The following is a 21,015-nucleotide window of genomic DNA, read 5'->3' as shown; positions in this document are numbered from 1 at the left end:
GAGCAGTGCCAGCCCCCAAGGGAATTTCTGAACCTGCCTGTTCAGTCCATGACAAGTGAGTAGCGGCAGGCAGAAGGGTTACTAGAGTTCACCAAAGGCCCGCAGAAAGTATGGATTACTCAACTCTCACAGAGCATTTGCTGCCAAATGAAGAGGAGAACATTGTAGGATAAATAGCTGTTATCTGCATTTAGAATATGCCTTCCAAGTGAGATGGAAGGTGTTCTGCCTTACGGAATTATCTGGCTGTTCATCCAGTCACGTGAAACAGCCATCCTCTGGTTGTTATAAAACATGGGCTGTCAACATAGGGGCCACAGGATGGTTTCATAAGGGCACAGGCACCATTTCTATGGCTCTACAGAAGAACGCAGAGGTCTTACTCAAAACCTTTTTTTATTTGGATTCACACATTATTTAGGTTCACTGATACAAAGGTTGTTCTAAAGAAATTAAAGGCTTCTGATTGCAACCAAATTCAGTTTGCAAGGCTGTACCCAGAATTTCTGTTGCTCTCTACTCTGAAACTTTCTTTTTCATTTGTGGTAAGAATAATCACAGAGACTGAGATTCTGACATGGTTTCTCTGCTTTTCTTGAGCCTATCCTAATACAAGCAATGTATTATGGGTGTTCCTGGGGATAAACAATGCTAAATCCAATGTGATGCAAAGTAACAGTTTACCAAAGTTGATGTCAAATATTTGACTTTTGGCTCAGATGTTCAGTTAGTGTACACTTGGATAGCTTCTTCGGTCCTTCATGGTTTCATTACTAATTTTTGTGGGGGTGGATCTGGAAGAGAAGATAATGATGAAACTATGGCATCCACAAGAGCATCACCATGACTCACCCACCAGTCTTTATCGGTAGTTATTACATATTTGTTGCTTTACAACATACCTTCCTTGGCATTTACTTCCATTCTCCGTGTCACCCTGTGCTATACCTGCTTTGCTAATTTTTTGTAAGTCTTTCTTTGGGAAGAGCTCAGGAGAAAGTAAGAATTTAGAAGTTGTCTGAATTTAACTTCTCAGTTGGATGGAAAATACAAATCCCACAGGCAAGGTTTTGGGATAATTCATCGCAGCATTACTTTCTTCAGTGAACTTTTCTTAGTCTGAGGCAGGAATGGCACAAAACTTCTTTGCCCCTTTTCTGGAATTTACCACCTCAGTAACTAAAGCTCAGCAGATTTCACTGCTTCCTGTTTTACCCGGCCACCACATGTCCTCTCACAGGCCACACCATGCAACCCAGCAAACTCTGTTGCTTTCCGTCAAGCAAAGAATACTTCCTTATCCTTCTACTTCCCCTTCCTAATGCCTTCCACATGTAACCCCCTGCCACAACACTGGTACAATTCTTGCTTCCTACGTGGTACTGTTGCAGCTAAAGAAAGCCCTATTTACTCCCTATTACTCCAGCATAATGTTTGTACTGCTCTGTTGACCTTTAAAGGCAGATTAACTCAAGAGTGATCTGGGACAGTTTCCCCAGCCGTTGTTATATATTGTGATTTGCTTTCTGGGTTGACCCTACTTTGAGGAGAAGGTTGGACTCAAGAGCTCCTAAGGTCCCTTCCAACCTGAATTATTCTGTTATTCTGTGATTAAGTGACGCTGACTGAAAGATGTCATCCAACTTCAACAGATAATCTTCCTTTTGTGCTCATTCTATAGTGGAATACAATCACTAATATAAGTAAAAGAAGAGAGAGATGGCAGGCATGGAATTCAGTTTGGATGTTGTGATGTGGGGTTTTTTGATGTGGAGTATTCAGTGTTTTCGATGCTATTATGTCTACTGAGGAAAAACATTTCTTGGCAAAGTATTTAGTGCTTCCTGACAGTTCCAATTCTGGTAGCACTTGAGATTAGCAGGTTGACAGGCTCTTATTGCCTTTGAAGCTTTGCATTTGCTTAGGGAGAATATGTCTTTTTTCCCCACCCTTTGCTGATGGTGTAATCACAGGGAGCTGAAGTGTATTTTATCTCATGACACAGCTAGTTGTTATTTTTAGCCACTAAATCATTTCTTTGGAGTTATATTCCCCCTTAATTATAGGCATTAATGACACAGTTAGCATTTTTTAAAAGACAGAGTAAGATCTGGAGGCTAATTAAGGGTGCTGGTGAGGCTTTTACATGAATTCACTGATGTCCTCTACACGTGCCTATAATGCCTTGACTCACGTTGCTTACATTAGACATGGAAACTTAGGACCAATTTTACGCAAATGATTAACTATAAAATCAAGAAAAAGTTTCTTCAAAGCTATACTTCTTTTGATTATACTTATTTAAGATTAAAGTAACACAATGACCAAATCAAACTCACACCAGCAGGTTAACACCAGTGCTGGCTTGGAATAAAAATTCTCTCCACCGTTAAGCTATGCTGTGAATACAGCATATCAATCTGTATAAATCCCAGGAAGGAATTCAAGGAAGAGTCCAGTGACTCTAAAATCTTGACTGCAGTATTTTACCAAAGGCAGTTAATTCAGAGGGTCAAATAAGGAAACCAAAATAAAATTTGTGTCTGAACTGAGACAATAGAGTGGGTGCAAAGCCTCCTTGTAAGCTATCTGGTCTCATACACACTAGTTCTCTCTGTAATTCAGGCAATCACTGATGCTCTGGCAAAATGAAGTTTGGCAGCTCTTGGCTGGCAGTTTATAGCTGAATGTTTTTTACTTTTTTAGGTTGCTCAAACAGAGAATAGAGAAGATGCTTTATTGAGTACCTGCATGAGGCTGTTTAGGACTGTAGAGCTTCTTTTGTAGAGCTTCTTCTCCTTGCAGACTTTTTATGCTGCTTAGATGTGCATAGGACAAGCTATATTTTTATACTTATTCTACCTCCATTGAGAAGTAAAAAACCTAAAGAGGTTGTGGAGGAGATCATGTTCAATATCCTCCATGGCAGCACTTTGGCCCAGATATCACGAGGCGTTTTCAGTTTGGCAGTGTCAGCTTCACCACGCGGAATAAAGCCTCCACTCCCTGCTTGGTCTGAATCTAAAAAGTATAAAAGTCAGCATTCTGAGGAAGCTCTCTCCTTCTCCTCCAGCTTCCTCGTGACTGCATCTTGCCTGACATGTTACTGCCTTGTGGAAAGCTCATCCACAAACTGGCAAAAGTGAGCAACTAGAAAGATCCAGCTGCTTGGCACTCAACTTTCGAAATGCAAAAGCAGTGTAAAATCTTATGGGCAGATAGCACAATTCTCTTAAAGAAGCAGCTCTGCACTTGAGGGAATCAGGAGCATTGCTCAGTATTAGTTCTTGTTGCAAGCTCCCTTTTGGCTTTCCTCAGGTGTTACAAGAGGCAAGCAAATTTGTTTGCCGATGCTGCAGATTCCTGTTTCTGAGGTAATAAGTCTGAGGGTCTGGAAATGCCAGCCACTCAAGCCCTTACCCTTGATCTTCACTGCCTCTGCTTTGCATACCTGTTCCATAACCTTTAGTGATGCTCCAGACCTCCGGCGCAGCAGGCTGGCCCATCGCAAGCTATTTTCGACTGTGCAGAGTCAGCATTTGCACACCAAATGAACGCACGCCCTCCTCTCCTTTGTCACTGTGGATTTGTACGTACTAAATAAGTCTGCTTTTTGAGAGAGCAGTGTGAACATCCTATGGGCAGATGGCACTATTCTCCTTGCCAACAAGACTATTCTATAAACTTTATATTTAGGGACTGAGACCACAAGTCAATCAGCCCATGTTTAGAGTTTCATCCCAGTAGAAAGAAGCAGATGGATAGTCAGTGCTTTAGTATTAGCTGGGATTTCTTAGAAAATCAGACTTAAAATATGGAAAATTTATTTAAGGCCTGCATTATCCTGCATATTTTTTTTCTCTCATACCATGCTGCAGAGCTGTAGGATGGCAAAAACACCACAGAAATAGAAGGATTAAAATATTCAGCATGTGTTGACTCACAAATCACAACTACTTTTTCTCATTAATTTTCTCATAATAATCAGAAAAACAGGTTGTACTGTTTATCCCCAGCACTTTAGACAGGGATTGAGGTCAGCGGGAAACACTTGCCTCAAAGGGATAATATCCTCCAGAAAGAGTATGAGCTGGTGGTACAGTCGCTTTACTGGCATTGGGTCACATCTATGGACCATTGTAAAGATGCAGACAAGTAGGGTTCCTCTTTTCTGGCTGCCTCAGATGATCTGCACAGAGACAAGGGATGCAATGATGGGGAAAGGTCCATCCAAAGGATCCTCTTGCAGACTGTGCAGAGAAATACAACCATCTTGGACAATTCTGCTGTGGTAGTCTATGGGGCTTGGGTTTCCTTTCAGACACAGAAAGTTTGAAAAATATTTGCTTAACTTGTTTTTATCTGTATTTATATATTTTCAATATTGCGTTGGGAAGAGATTTGTTTTAAAAATCTAACTTACTAACCATTGGCTCATCAGGCTGAGAATTCAGAGGTGGTATTTCTGTATTCCTCTCCAGTTTGTGATTCAAATAGGGAAAAGCAGATCAAAACTAGAACAGACACCTCCTGAGTACCGTTGCTAAATGTAAAATGAAATTCAGATCATAACAACATGGAGAGTGAAAGATATTGTCAGGTTTTGCATTTGTAAGGTATTAAAGTGCTGACAAATCAGAAAATCTCTAGCAAAGACTGCATGTTGACTACCTGGATGGAGAAACTACCCTCTAGATCAGGACAGATCTAGATCTTTTCAAAAACTTCTGGAAGTAATTGACAGCCAGTACAGCTCTGGCAGGAACCTAAAAGTCAGTGGTACCCTGAGAAATTCTGTTAGATGGGGATGGGAATGGGAATGAGAGTGGGAATAGCAAGGCTGGACTTCAGTGTCTGTTAACTATCTCCTGAAATGTTCGTCAGAGATTCTGGAGTCATGTTAATGTTGTCCGGATAACATTTTATCGTAGCCCTTTCATTTCCCAGACTCCATGCAAGGGGCACAGCACAGCCCTTGTTATGTTCATGTAAATCTCAAACACTTAAAAAATGCTCAGGAAACAAAAGATTGAAAATTGCTGAAATCCAAGGCATTCCAGTGACTTTTGCTCCTGAGATGTTTAGGTCTTTTTACTCTTGTGAGTAGAAATGTGAACAAGGATGGGTTAACTGCTTGTGCCTGGATACATTGAATTGAGGTGTTTTTTTGAATAGACATAAAAATATGAACATATGATGCTGCCCCCTTTGGATCCTATATCTTGAATCATGAGAACTAGTTTCAGAAGTAGCAGAATTCATAAACCCTGGTGCGTTTGGACGTGTGACTTATAGCCTTATAGTTGCTTGATTTTTTAACAGTTGTATGAAAGCTACTTTGTCAACACGCTCCTTATTAGACACCAGTAAACTGACTGTAGAGTGAGTTTTTCTGGTCAGTTAAGTTTGGCTCTGGCTAGAGCTTTCCAGTGGTTGGGGAACAGGCAGCATCTCTGTCCCATGTGCAGCCTTTGCTGTTTATCAGTGTTTAGTGCAGCCTTTCCCTTAGTGAGCATGCTGATAAGAGTCACTCTGACACCCATCCACGTATTTTCCTAAAATGTGAAGGAATGCCGTATCTTTGTGATTGCTGTCTCTGTCAAATTTGACTGTAATTGGACTATGGGTTCAGAAGTTATTAATAAAAACACACACATCTGTAGCACATGACTGGTAAAACTCGTTTTCCCACAGGACATGACCAGGATACGTGGACTACCAGATGAGCAAACAGGGTTTTCTACTCTGAAGTGGCATGCTTTCCATTTGGGCACGCTTCCAACTTCAGCCCAGGACTTCATTGTCCTCCCAGGGCTCCACATCCATGCCTTGATCTGCCCCGGTAAACTGCCCAAAAACCCTGCACCTGAGTTGCTTTTAAAACTCACTCATCCTTTCCCCACCACTTTGCTTACCTGCTTGTCCACACTCTCGTTGGTCACAACTTTGCTGCTGCTTCTAGAAGGAAAATTCTTGGGAGTCCTTGGTGTCTGTGGGTATATAAGAGATCTCCAAAGAGAACAGGCACACCACTCAGTCTGCAGGCAGCCTCCTCACCCAAGCTGACATTATACCCATGCAGCAGATATGCTGTCAAAGGTATCGGGCAAGAAGGTACAGAAAGGGAAGGGCATTTTGAACGCATTTAGTTGTAACAGACTCCAGGTAAATTTTAAGGGGAAATTATCTCTTTAGCCCACATATGAATGAATATTTACACCCTCAAAATGTGGTTATATCCTTCGTTCATTTCCTCGTTCAGGTGGAATAGGTGATGCAGCTGGGAGAGGGCATATGTTGAGAGAAGATCTAGTGGCCTCTTTTACAGGTAGATGCCAGGAACTTCTCATGAATGTTTATACAACTCACCATTCCTGTCTCCTGCACCTCATAAACATGGATAATAATAGGTGTAGCACATATCTCATTTGGATTCCTATGGAGAGCAATTAAAATGTTGAAGATGTAAATGTTTAACATTGTTTATAGTCCAGCTGGAAACAGGAGATGCCAGAAATTACATAAGCTCTCTAGGTATGAATAAGCTCCATGTAAGCATCTGCTTCTCTTCTTGGTTAATTGTTTGGCAGTACCTTGCATAATAAGGCTCTGATTCTGAATGGGAATCAATGGGGGCTGCCTGATTATAAATGACTTTAAAAGATAGTCTGAACTGTTGGCATTTGTAATGTATCCACAGGCAGGGCTGTAGTTCACCCTCTCCTTGGCACTGTCCTCATAGTATGGAAACAGGGAGAACGACTCTTTCCCTGGACATTACATTTATTATTTCCCTATAGTATCCTCTCAGGAAAAATAAATATAATCCAGACAAAGTACACATTTTCTGTCAAGGGAGAACATCAAAAGGCAGCAGCAAAACGAGCATTTTGCTGCAGTCCTCACAACAAGGGAAAAGATAAGCTGATTTTTGTCTGCTGATGGAGCATTGTCATAGGTAGAGGCATTATAAAGAAATGGGATACAAAAACTGTAGGAACTGGTGAGTGTTTGCCAGGACTGGATGACATTTGCCTGGGAGTTCCTAAGGAACCAAGGAATAAAACAGCTGTGCTGGTGGCAAAAATTATGCTCTTTATCGTTCAGAACAGCTGCTTGGCTGTAGAGTCACTCCCGTCATGCTACTCTAAGAAAAACTGTTAGAAGGAAATATTCTGAAGCAAATCTTTAGAGGTGGAATTACATAGCATTGTGATGTGAACAGTATAATAGGGGTTGAAATAGTCTTGTCTTTATAAATCGCACTTCTGAAGTAAATTTCTTAGGAAGACTAGTGGAGCAGATTCTTGGCTGCTAGGTTCCCAACCAATATAGAACAGCAGAGCCCCCTGACTTCAGTGGTGTAAAGCCAAGCTCCATAGGCTGAAGGGGGAATGAAACAAACCTTTCATGATAAAGAACTGGAGTTTTCTAAACAGCTTTTTTGAAGTACCTTGTTAGAAGCTATTAAGAAAGGCTGAAATCCACAGGCTGAGAAAGCTTTGAGAAGGATTAAAAATTGGTTACTAGTTAGAAAATAAAAGTCCCTTTCTCATGAAAGCAGCAAAACCTGCTGAGAACACAGAATTACTTTAGATAACCAAGACTAGGGGAGAGCAGGAGAGCTCTAGAAAGGCTAGGTAACAATATTGTATAATATTACTTCCCTTTCCCATCTTTCCCCTTCCTACTGCTGACTGCACACTCCTGCAGTTTCCCCTTGTGCCAGCACAGGCAGACACATTAGCTTTTATGAACTGACTTGGCTCATTACAAAAAGAGAAAACAAGTCCAGCAGCTAAACCCCAAATATAAATGGAGTGGACAAGCTCTGACTAAAGCTAGAAGGAAAGTGACCACAAGCAGCAGTAAAGGGAACCTATACATTACCTCCGGCTGCAAGCAGAAAGGATGGTTCTCAAAAGAAATCGGAGGACTTCTTACGTTCGTGCAAGGTGAGACCAGAGTTATATGGAGCATTTTCTTCAAGACTCATATCTGCAGATATAAATTATTCCACAAGCTACGTGGCTGAGATCTGCCAACTTGTAACACGTAGGTTAAACTGTGGATGAACACCAAGGGTGGAATCCTGTCTTCACTGCCAATGGGCCTCCTCCCCTCTCCTTTGCTTTGAAAGAGCCGGGATTTCCCTGGTTTGTATGTTCGAACTGCTTCAGAACTGCAGTTTCTTAGGTGCTTGTGGCTTGCAGTACTAGCAATAATCAGAATACACCCGCAGCTATCAGCCCCAGCCAGGCGGTAGCCCTATGTCACCATGGTAAGCAGGAACCATCACAGGTACGCAGCTCTAACCACACGACTCCCAGATCTCATGCCCAGCTGGGGTAAATCATACTTTTATTTTAAACAAAGCTTTTATAACATACACCTCCTGCAAGTTTGCACAGAGCCGTCAACACTGATTTTTTAATACAAATTATTGAACGGCAGATGGATGTTTACGTTCAGAGCAATGCTGGCCCAGACCTGCTCGTTAATCAGCAGGCCGGCAAGAAACAAATATTGCTGCTGGTGGTTTTATTTGCCGGAAGGGAATTTTGCAAGCACTGACACAGTAACAGACAGTGCTAAGTCATCCTCCACAGACAACACTGATAAAACCAGCCAGTGGCACAGGATGAAAGCTCCAGCCATTCCTAGGCACTGAAAGATTAGCCCAGTAGACAACAGGGAGGTAGAACATCTTCCTCTGTATTGCCAGCTTTTATTGTGGCTCATGCCCTGAGTCATCCTGTTTAGAACAAAATAACTGACAGACAAAAGAGATGCCTTCTTGCTGGTGTTGTTCCACCCTTTCAGTATCCCAAGCCCTTTCATTATAATGAGCATGTTGTTTAAAATCTCAGTTCTCTTACTTTAATTAAGTACTTTCTGACAGTAGGAAGCAAACTCATTGGGGCATATTTCACCACACACAGAATTTTTTGTATTTTCCTGGAAAATTAGGAGTTGACAACATTACTAAAGCTGATCAAAAGAAAATGGACTTAATGACTGACTAGAAATTATTTGAGTTAAAAAAACCCCACAGTAATAGCTTGTTTCTTTTCTCTTTCTTAGCTTTACGATTCCGTGTTCCTCATGCATAGAGAATAATAAGCAAAACTCTAGTGTCCAGGACCTGAAGCTGAAAAAATTAACAGAAGTAGTCTGATTTCCAGATGCTAAATATGTACATTTTCCAAGGAAGCCAGTGGCAGCTACACGTGATCAGCAAGCTATGGAAACCTGTCCTACATTCAGAGTTTTAAAGGACTTCATATTCATATTGTATTTATGTCCTTAAACACACAAATCAAATATGTTCATGCAACCTTCAGTGTCTTTGAACACAGTATCTGGGTCAGTAGCATCTAAATGTAATGGTGCATCTGGCTGAAGCCCTTCCCCCTTCCTGCTCCTCCCCTCCAATAAAACATTGTCCAAACTGCTGAGCTAGGAACATGAGCAATTTGCGTGAAAATGTTTGCTGTTTGAAATGTCTTACACTTAAAAATTAGGACAATAATAAAAAAAGAAGCAGGCACCTAAAGCCTTTTAAAGGTTTTAAAAATTTGATCAGTCATCTCATGTAATAGGTTATGTACAAGAAAGAGAGAGAAGGCATGGCAGCTGGATTTGCTCACCCTTTGTTTCCAGCATTATGTAAATTCAGTGTGAACGGTATCAGCCACATCCTGGATTAAACACGAGTCTTGCGTACAGCAGATTGGACTAATCTTTTTTTCCAACGTTTGCATAGCCCAAGGACAGGTGAGTATCCCTGCAATTGTAGGAAGTGTTTCCCATCAAAAGACAGATTGTTGAAGGTATGAAAGTGAATTACTGAGCTTTTAAGTATTTCTTCCCTGCTTTAATTGTTTTAGCTTTTGGGGGCTTTTTTAAAAGAGTTTAGCCCTTACAGAGTATCGCCTATAGAGGCTTCATTGTAAATGCATGGATTCAACACCAGGGATGACTAAGGCAGCACCCACTTCAAAGTGCAGTCATAATTTGAGTCTCCCCAATTTAGCTGAAGAGATGACAGCCATCTTCTGTCGGGACAGGGCAGGGGGAGAGGAAGTGTTCATAGCAAAAGGCTGTAGGTGAAGGTCCGTAGCTGCCAACACTCCTTATGACAACACTCTCTCAATAATCTTCATGTGTTACTCATAACATAGGTCATGAAGGCAGATCATTGTGTTGGTGAGTTGTTTTGAAAACAAGAACAACCAGCTTTAGTCCAGTTTTGGAACATTTTCAGCAAAATCGGTGATGACTTTATTTGTAAACGTGTGTCTAGCACCAGGTCCACATTTGCCTGGGATTATCATAGTGTTAGCCATTCTCCGTATGAATATTTGTGTGTTCTTACGTCACACGTGATGGTCATGCTGCATCACCACTGAGTACCGATGTCAATTTGTTTAGATTTCATTAGATGAATTAATGGAAGTCCATCATGGGCTAATAAACACAAAGGTGAGGATACAGTTTCTCCCTAAACCTCAAACCACGGAAAGATGACAGTATATCAGTGAAAGTATATGACTGAAAGTATACGACTCTCCTATTCTTGTATTTTTTTTTCCCAAATGCTTGTCTTTGGCTACTGTCTGAGACAAGATACGGGATCAATGGACGTTTGGTCTGATATATGTCATGTTTTAGCTGTACCCAGAAGTTAGTATATGACAGAGTCAGATAGTTGTTGACATCTCACATATCTTGTAGTGGTGCAGTTTTCATTATAGCTTCTTTAGACAACATCTTTGAATGCATTATGCTCTTTTGGCACCTTTCTTGTTCTTCTGCCCTTTACAAAAAAGTTCCAGAGATGGAAGATCTAGACCACTTCCTTGTTGTAGCTCAGTAACTATTCTAGGCAAAAGAAAATAATGCTCTGTTTATCACGTTATTTGTCAGCTTGTTTTAATATCTAGCATTTTTTTACTGATTGTCCTTTGAAAGAGACAGAAGTTCAGGCTTCTCTTTCAGCATCTATCTCATGGTGTTACACTTACACTGTGCTAGGGATATTTGTGGCCAAGTAACACTCTGAACTGAAACTCTCATATATTACTGGCAAAAGTAATTACAATCACCAAGTAGAAAATGGGAAACAATTCCAAATCTCAGTCGAGTTCAAGGATATGTTTTGGTTAGAAAAACAACGGGAAATGTTGTAACTTGTACTTTGCATTTCAGCATTATTTTGATAACTTATCAACATGTCTTTGGATTTGCATTGAACCACAATGATTGTTTCCCCAGCTTTTGGTGTGATCGTCAAATAAAAAGTTCACTATTTGTTTTCCCTGACTTAGGCGAGACACATTCAATTCCTATCTCTGCCAGTACTTTTCAGTGTGACCTCAAACACTTCCTTCCATATTCAAGCCTCTTTTTATAAAATTAAGACAACGTTTACAGTCTCTTTCGTAAAATGCTTTGAGATACATGGATGAAGAACACTGTAGCGGATCTAGATTATATGTTGTCATCAAAGGGAAAATAGGATTCATGTGACTGGTAATCACAGTTTTCACTCTTTTTTTCTGTAGGTATTTCCAACTGTTCTGATGGAGAAGGCCTTAGAGCCTATGAATCAAATATAAGTGAAAATCTCAGAAACCAAAAATACTGCTAAAGTGCATACCAATAGCTACAGTGTTGCTGGGTGTATCTCTGCTGGTATTGTTAATCAGTACTTAATTAATAATCCTTTAAAAAAGTAAAAATAGATCACAGAGAGATTGCAATTACATTTTTTTCTTGGTGCTTTGATGCAAATTGGTTTGATCTAGAGAAAATAATATGTTCTTCTTTTCCAGGGAACCACACCCCATCCTCCCACCTTGCAGAAAAGTTATCAGAGACTTGATACGGAACCTGTATACAACCCGGGCCTTTAGTTCAAACTAGACCTGACACACTCTTTCACCTTCATGTAAATATGTTTTTTTTGGACACTGTTTATAATGACTAAACTCCACTCCAAGGCCAACTTATTCTCCTTAATGCTACCGCTGTAGTCCACAAATCCCCAAAGAAGACCCAGTTCCTCCTGTAGGACCTGAAGTAGATTAGTAGGAATTATTCATGTGGTGTGTGCTGTCAGTAATACAGACCTGGGCAGGTTTCAAACTCTTCCATGATGCCAATGAGGATTTTCTGGTTCGTTTTTTTTTTTTTTCTGTTTTATAATTTATTATTTTTTTAAACTTAAAGAGACTCTGCCATCCCTGAGCTTCAGGTCACTGGAGACAGAGAGGTTATGCCAGGGAAATAACGCTATATGCTTGCGCTCTATTTATATTCTTCCTTAGATGTCTGCTGCTGCCGTCTGGACACTGAGGGAGACAGAGCTCTGATCTGACCAGTGCGACCATCCTTATGTTCTTCTGTTAACACACAGACTTGGAGACCTTCAGAGTTCTGATCTGAAAATTATGGCACAATGGCAAATCACCAGGTACATTTTACTTACTTGTCGCTGGAATAAACCATCTTCTGACCAGACCAATACACTAGGTCATTCCACACTGAGCTACAGCTAACAGGACTAGGAGAATATATACATAAAAACCTTCACAGTAGCAGCTGTGGTCTGCGTCTCAGTATTTACCCCCCTGATAAGCATGGAAATACCACACCAAGAGAAAAGTTACTAACAAGAAATGCCCTTCAGTCTTGCTGCTTTCATTTTGTTGGAGCAAACGGGCCTCAGTGTGAAACTAGAGACCATGTTCCCTTTCTCTTTCCCTGCATAGCATTGTGGTGAGAACTAATATTGTCTTATCCAGGACACAGTTCAAGTGCTCCGAGACTTTCACTTCCTCCTCAGGCAGATACTAGAGCACAATACATGGCTTGGTCTTCCACTGACTTTATTAGAAAAGCATTTGAGGTCACTGCTCAAGTTCAGTACTAAGATAAGCTTGATGAACTGTCAAGTCAGTTGATAATGGGAAGAGTTCTTAGCTGTATACCCTGACTAACTGCATCCCACTCCTGGCCTTCAGCTCAAGTGATGTAGAGTTATGTCTGCAGTTGCTGGGGTCTCTAGACCAAGGTGGTCACATATACACTGCATAAACACTTGGGGTAGGGGATGCCTTATGGCAGTGGGGCAGATACTGTTTGCTGCAGTGGTCAGCATTTTTCCAGCCTTGCAGCATAATATTTTTAGCATGGAACTGAAATGGTATGTTGCACGCCCTAGGCTGCAGTATGAGAGCATGCAGAGGTGTTTTGAGAGTGCAAAATCCTCTGGGATATTACTAAAAGATTATATATGGCAGACCTGATGCTGTCTTATCTAGGCTGCCTTTTGACCAGAGTGAGCTATCTCTAAAATTATACTTAGGTCTTATATAATTAGTCTGCTATCTTAGGGGTTAAAAAAAAAACGAAAACAAAAAAACCCACACTCAAGTCAGAGCCAAACAAAAAATCCCACCAAAACAAAACAAAACCCCAGAGGATTACATAAACTAACATTTATTTAATCGAGACGTCAGGAAACCAGGACAAGAAGTGGACCCAGGAGCTGAGTAATTCAGTGTAGATGTGTACCATCAGAGAGTTATTCCAGATATTTTCATGGAAAGAGGAAGGAAGGGGACAGTTATTGGATAAACAGACTTTCCCGGGGGATGATTTATAGATAGAAAACCATTGCAATCACTCACATTAATTAAGGTTGAAAGCAAGGTAACCCAGCCTCCTGGCAACTGGAGACGCATAATAGTCTTCACATGGCTGAGAACCAGAAGCAACACACCACACACCTTGGACGATCAAAGGTTTTCCCAGGGTTGTTCCCAGGCAGGAGGTAACACTGATTGATCACAAGCATCCGATTATGCCATTGTAAGTGGAGTCAGGATGGGTTAGTTTATGGGCCTCAAGGCAATCCAAGACACACTGAGAAACGTCTTGGCTCATTTCATGGGGGGGGGGGGGGGGGGGGGCGGGGGCTGGATTACCCAGCACCCCCCGCCTGTACAAAATATTACTATCTGTGGCACAACAGCTACACCTAGAATGCACAATTTGTTCAAGGACGTAGGTTGGTCACCCCTTGCTTAAAGCCTTTGTGAGTTGAGGAGACCAAAGACCCCCTTTTTGTCCCATAATCAAAGTAAAATTAACTCAACTTTTAAAATGGCATGTATAGAAATGATTAAACTTACAGGTTTTACCAAAATGACCCTCTCAAGAGAGGCTCATCCCTGTGAAGAGTTTGAGGCAGAATGAAAACTTGAATTTAACTGTAAGACAGTAAGAAGACGTATAGTATGTCTTGGGAGAGGGTGTTAGTGTTTCGTTTAGTAAACACCGTTATCTCATGGATCTCTTGTATAATCCTTTATCTTTGACAGGTAGACACAAACTGAATATTAAGTTGATCTTACTGATCCCAGTAAAATGAACAAATCAGGGGATTAAAGATAATTGTGTGTTTCTATCATTATGCGATTGTCTCTTAACAGAGCTGGTCAAATAATTAGTGGCAAACTGCAGTGACAAAAAATAATTATCAAACTCAAAAATTCCTGTCAGAATGTATCATCTCCAGTACTGTATTTAGTTATTAAAAATCTATGATTATTTGTGGATAAATTATTTATTATCTCCAGCCAATATTACTTTTATAAAGCTGTGAGTTTACTACTTGCTATAGGTGTATTCATTACCAGTTTTTAATTTAGAGATATTAAGGCGGTTTGAATATGCAGTACTTGTAAAACTGAAAAAGTGGAATAGTTCATACGCAGAATTAAATGCAAAAAATGAGGCAGTGTTTGTACTGATCTATGTCAAACAGAAGACAGCTGCTAGACTTTGGCATACGTTCGGGCTATATGTTTGCTTTTTAGAGACAGACCAAAATCTCCTTAGATAATAAATTAAAGATTGAAACTCATTATGGGAATATTAATGACTAACACCCAAAAAGCAAAGCTTAAAAGATTGTTCCTAACTAAGCTTTGTTTCTATTTGTAACATGTTTTCCTCATATGCATCCATTTTGTAGATCAAAAGAACCACCTCAGAACTTCACATAATACTACAAATAGTGATTCATCTAGAAACATTAATACTAAACCACATATGTGGAAGACGCTGAATTTGTGACAATTGTAATTTTTTTTGTTTGCTCTTTTTCCTAGAGAAACTGTAAAAATCTCATGAACTCAGACTGTTGCTTCAGACATTCTCCAGCGCAGTATGCCAAAGTGCCCACGTGTTGAGTGTGTACAGATTTAAGGTTTGGTGTTGAGTATGTGCCAATCCTTTTTCAGCTGTAAGCATTGAATCCTGCACCAAAATTGCTGTGGACCCCTCCTGGTGTTTATGGTGTCAGTATGGATTTCTAGCCATTTTATCTAAAAATATTCAATCACTCAGTAGTTATCCCTCATTATCACTTGAGGCTTTCTATGCCTGGGCAACCAACACGAAATCTCTTGCAAGTCCCTGGTTTTCAGAGGCTGGAGCAGCTGTCACACCTCTCTGCAGAATTCTGCGTGGCTTCAGAGCTCTGGGTGTTAGTCTAATACACGTCCGACACACGGCACTTCTGCAGATGACCTGGGTCCGGGGCTTGGGACTTACCGCAAGTGTCCTCTTTGCTTTGGGGATAGGGCCGGAATGACTCTTGCAGAGAGGTCTTCAAACTCTTCCTTTCATGGGGGCTGTACCTTCTTTAAAATGTTATCAGTGCTGGCAGATAACCTTCCCATGTTAAAAACTTGCTTTTATTTTCCAGAGGTGACTGGGAATGCTTCTCCCAGCGCATTCGGAATGGACAGAGTGGTCTCGTCAGTAAGCCTCACCTCACAGCTGAGGTAGCCTCGTAATGCAGTAGTGCCATTGCTGGTAACACGCTGCAGGTTTTGTATGGAGTTTGCAAGGCCTCGGGACTGAAGCTTGTCAGGCTTGCTTTGCTGGAAATTTTCTTGACCTGACTGGAGTTCTATTTGTACTTTACTTAGCTGTAATGGCAATTTTCTAATGACCATGTGGCTATGTCTGTTGGTTTTGTTTTTTTTTAGTTTTGCTTGTTATTTTATGGTACAGCCATAGTTTCAGTATCAGTAGCAGTAACAAACAGTTGTTCTGTGCAAAGCAAGATATAACCTTAACATAGTGATGTAGCACAGAGGAATAACAGGCCTGGTATGATAGCAGAGGCCTTGAGAAGGGAGGACACAAGATGCATGTGGTGGGGTACGGGCACGGAATAAGAGCTGGGACACAGGCTGGTTCTGAAGGTTGCTGGTGAGCTGGGACCGGGAGCTGGGCAAAGCTCTTTGCAGGAGTAGAAAAGCGAAAAAAGTGCAAGTATTCCACATACATAAAACAAGTAATCAGTAAACTCAGATGTAATACGGAGCTGCAGACCAGTGAAGAAGGAGCAAGGTGTGAAAGCATAGTAGTAAAGACGTATGTGAAAAAAAAAAGGACAGTAGGAAGGAGAAATCACCATCATGTACTTTCCGGCAAAGGAATTTTGATGCTGATGATTTACTCTACTCTTTCCCCTCCAACTAAGCAGAAACCATCAACATTAGGACCCAGAGGAGCAGTAGAGAGTGAGTGTAACACCAGGAAAAAGGACAGAAAATAAACCCGGTGTGTTTAACATTTTAAACTACATTATTATGGAGGCTTTTCTCTTTACAGCAACATTCTTCTTTTTTTTTTTTTTTTTAACAATGAGATCTGGACTGCTAATAATTTTATGATTAGACTATTAAGATTTCATTTATACTGTTCATAAATCCTTATCTTTACATATAAGGTGTATTTACTTTTTTCATGTAAGATTTTGGGCATAGCATGGTTTAAGCATGGCTGCTTAACAGAATTTACCGCATCCTGGCTGGAGTTACCTGTTGGTGACCTCAACTATGTGGCAAGGATAAGCCATGTAGTCTGCCTGTACACAGAACTCCAGAACAAACTTCTTAATTACAGGAACAAGGTCTTTAGTCTGTTGACGGCTGACAAATACAGCTTTGAATTGCTTGGTGTGACAACAGAGGAGGTAGTTTTACATTGGTTCAAAATGATAGCAATGTATCCCCTCATGTGACTCCGCCTGATTTCCACTATAGCTTTTTTCCTATAAAGCATTAAGCGGGAAGACTTTCTGTGATGCATGAAGTACAAATCAGAGTGTAAATACGTATCTGTATGCTTGTCTTGGACACTGGCTCTACTTACCTGAGTTTCGTCCGTTCTCCATTTAGATGGCAGTAAATTCAGAATTCTGTTTTCCGTGTCCTACATATTTGCGCATGAGTTTTTGAAGCATCACACAGGGAATTAGTGCTTTGATTTCCATTAAAATTAATGGTTGTTTTGTGGCTAAAGCACTGCATGAGAAATTAAAAAAAAAAAATTAAGTAAGTCTGTCATCCTAAACATCCCGTTGTTGTTTTTTTTCATGAAATGTATTTATACACAGCTAGAAGAGACTGAGGATCACTGCTTCTTTAATGGGTTACTAGTAATAGAGAGAGGCTTTTAATACTTGTGGTCTACCTTAATGGCATCTGTTTCTATGGAACATCTAAAAGAGCTGATACTTCTGCTATTTCCAGTCTGGCTGATCAAAAACAATAATAAAACCATTTCTACAGAACGCGGGAAATAACTGTCTGTACAATTATATATATTCCTGTAGGACCTAGAGGCCCATCAGATCAAGCCCTCACTGTGCTCACTGCTGTACAGAGTAGTAAGATAGCCCAGGTCCTGCCTAGAGGGCATGAGTTGGACTGCAAAGATATGTGTGAGGAAAGATAAGGCACTAAAGTGATATCCATGGAGCCTTCAGGTTCTCAAGACATGCAGTTCTGTGCTCTATGTATTCACTTACCTTAAAGAGCCCCCACATTCCTAAATCTTTTATCCTAAAACACCAGAGCTGAATGAATAGCCAAGGCAAAGGAGAATTCCAGGAACATATCTTCGAAGTCTAAGGAAAACCCATTTTCAACACATTCACAGGCTTTTCTTCATCACTTCCCAGAAGTGTTCTCACAGCTGGCTTTTCATAGCATCAGTACTTGCAAAATCTATGATTCACTTACTTCCCACAATGAAAAATTAAAAGCTTGATCATACAAGTAGTCCCAACTGTTCTCACAGAATATTAGTGGGCCTGCTTACTCCCGGCAGACACTGATGAACTTACTTCGATGCTCTCTATGTGTGCATGATCAGGACTCTGTTATAATACCATAAACACAAATCTGTGCTAGCCAAAATCATGTTCTGGACTCAGATATAAAATATGAGACACATGTTCTTGTTGCTTAGTTACAGAATTTCTCCAATAGAGAACAAAGCATGTGACTCCAGCAAACAAGAAACTATAAATTGAGTATTTGTCAAATTAATCCTCGGCACTAATGCCACCCGTACCCCAAGTATTTAGGAGATTGTGAATAAAAACGTGAAATGTGAAAATGACTTCTGAGGGTTAATGTCAGAAAATGTGCAGAAGCTGACTTCACGAGCCTGTTATTTATTGCAGAAGCAACACTGATAGACTGCAAAAAAGTATCATGAGTTGTTCTGTAGTGCTCTCTCTGGTTGATACCAAACACTGTGGCTTCAGGGGAAACACATAAATGGAAGAGGGAGAATGACTGAAACTTAAATGAAGTGAAGAGCAAAATGATAATAAAGATAAAACTTCATTAAAAGCCTATGGTGCTACTTTCCCTTGGAAATAAAAGCTTCTTAGATGATCCCAATGGGACGTAACATTCAAACCTATTGAAGCAGAATCTGTTCCAAGACTAAACTTGACCGCACCCACACATGTCCTCGGTGTATGATTAATGAGCCATGATAGACATACATCAGGTCAGTGATGCTGATGGAGATTTTCTTAACAGAACTCCCTGAATAATGGTATGCCTGTGGTAAGTGCTGCAGAAAGGATTACATTTAGCTGAATGCAGCTGGTCATGAAGAGTGATAGGAATTTGCTTTAGGGGATTGACTCATTTATTCAGGAGAAGGAAATGATCATAATCTATTTTTTTTATTTAGTATCCACAGACATTCCAGGACCTACCTGTGTGTAGGGCAAACCTATTTATATGCTTGAGACTTGTGAAATAAGCCAAGCACATGATGGGGCAGAAGGGAAGAAAAACACTAATTCATGGGAACTTGTTGCTCATGGGAACTCTGGAGTTTATTGTTAAGTGGCTCTTTTTCTGCCCACCTTCATATGCACCCAGAGGCCCTGGCCCTGTTTTGGCATGCTCCTGTGGTGGCAGCTGTGAAGGATTACGTTGGAGAAAGGAAAGTTATGGTGTACGCAGAATGGATATATGTGAAATAACGGAAAAGTATTAAGGGGCCACAGCAGGGACCAAATCTTCTCCATTATATTTTCTAGCATTTTTTTTTTTGCGTTTTTGTTTGGAATTGAGACCAATTACTCGTCTCAGCGTCAGGGCAGCATAAGAGGTGTTCGCACCATTTGGCCTTTTCTAGCCTCCCGATTCCCCACCACTGATTCATTTGCTCATTTAATTTTAAAAACCAGCAGCAATGGCCAGATGCATCAATGCAATTCCAGTAACAAGGCAAAGGACACAGGGGAATCCATTGTAGCTGTGTTGCAACAACGTGCCATCACTGCACACACCCTTCATTGACAGGCAAAGCTTTAAGGCTCTTCACCTTCCACCTTTCACCCACTTTGTGAAGGCACTGGGGGAAGCATGCAGCTGTTTGGACAGCTGGATGTTGCCTTTGCAGCTTGATGAAGTTTGATGGCACCATTCAAAGCAAGGAGGTTTGGAAGCCTGAAGGAGAGTGGCTGAGGTGAACGCAAGGATATAGGCTAAGTGACTGTGGGATGCCACGTATGAGTCTAGCAAGTATAACCAGTCTCATCCTCTTCTGGAGACAGTGTGCCTTGGCCGTATGGATTCAGCTCCTCTTTCCACTGAGTTCAGAGTCTTTGAACTAAAGTTTAGCCTCAACCTCAACACATTTAAGGGATGATGCCTGTGACTGTGGCATTCCTGAACTTCTTGGAGAAAACAGCTTTTAGTTTCTAGAGGAGGATCGGGCAGCTGGCTGCGGGAGGGTGCCCTCAGTCTTTGGAGTCACTCTGCCCAGCAAAGCCACGGAGCCTTCTCCAAACAAGTCTTTCCACAAATCCTGTTTAGATTTCAAAAGGCTGTCATCTTTGTTCGTTTGGAAAATCGCACGGTAAGAAAAACCTCCAGTGGAAACAGCTGTTACCTGACTGCATTGGGGTTGCTATTAGAAAATGTCATCAGTAAATTTAGGGCTAAAATCTTGCCTGAGGTGAGATCAGGTGAACAGTGAGATTTAAAAGCCGCTCTGTTTCCACACTGCCTGGTGTGTTGCTACTGCAAAGGAGCCACTTCAAAAGCCCCAGGCTACTAAACTAGTTTTGGATGTCACTGTAGAGGAGAACCTTTAAGACTCTGACAACCTTTAGAGACAGATGAAAACCTATGAGAGGCTGTGTCAGAAAGGTCCCGTTGGTACGCCCACTGCCCAAATCCTTGAATGGTCCCAGCACAATTTGCTGAAAGCACTCTCAAGATGGACACTGTGAGATGATCCGGCCAACACTCTAGAGAGAACTACAGGAACGCACTCTCCAGAGTACCTCCACAGCCAGTCTGGGGAACCATGTGTGCCTCTGGGTGAAAGCGCAGAGTGCTCAGGAGGCTGAAGAGGACGATAAGCTCTTAGTGAGAGTTTCCATAACACTGCAATAGCTTTTAAAATTTGGCCTTTCCATCCCTGGAAAATTCCTTATATTTGCACCTAACAACTAGGTTTTAGTTCCAAAATGATGCCAGCGTGTTTCAGAACCCAGCTGCCCCTTGCCCCCACTAGCATATATTACCTTGCAAACCAGATGCCTTTTTTGGTCGTCTAATGCTGAAACCAGAATTTTGCATTTCCCTATTTCTGTGACTCAAGGCA

The 21,015-nt window shown here is 41.0% G+C and overlaps 1 long non-coding RNA gene across 1 annotated transcript in view; it reads left to right on the top strand.

The window, feature by feature from the left end:
- LOC141736122 (uncharacterized) overlaps nucleotides 1–17,668 on the top strand; it is a 56,518-nt gene extending 38,850 nt beyond the window's left edge. The window contains exons 3-4 of the long non-coding RNA XR_012584900.1: nucleotides 12,333–12,478; nucleotides 15,183–17,668. This is a non-coding gene — a long non-coding RNA (uncharacterized LOC141736122). The remainder of the gene's footprint in view (nucleotides 1–12,332; nucleotides 12,479–15,182) is intronic.
- Nucleotides 17,669–21,015: the final 3,347 nt, after the last annotated feature.

This window comes from Larus michahellis, chromosome Z, assembly GCF_964199755.1.
Source record: "Larus michahellis chromosome Z, bLarMic1.1, whole genome shotgun sequence".
NCBI lineage: Eukaryota > Metazoa > Chordata > Aves > Charadriiformes > Laridae > Larus > Larus michahellis.
The sequence above is the reverse complement of the archived record's forward strand: the minus strand, read 5'-3'. Positions and strand labels throughout refer to the sequence as shown.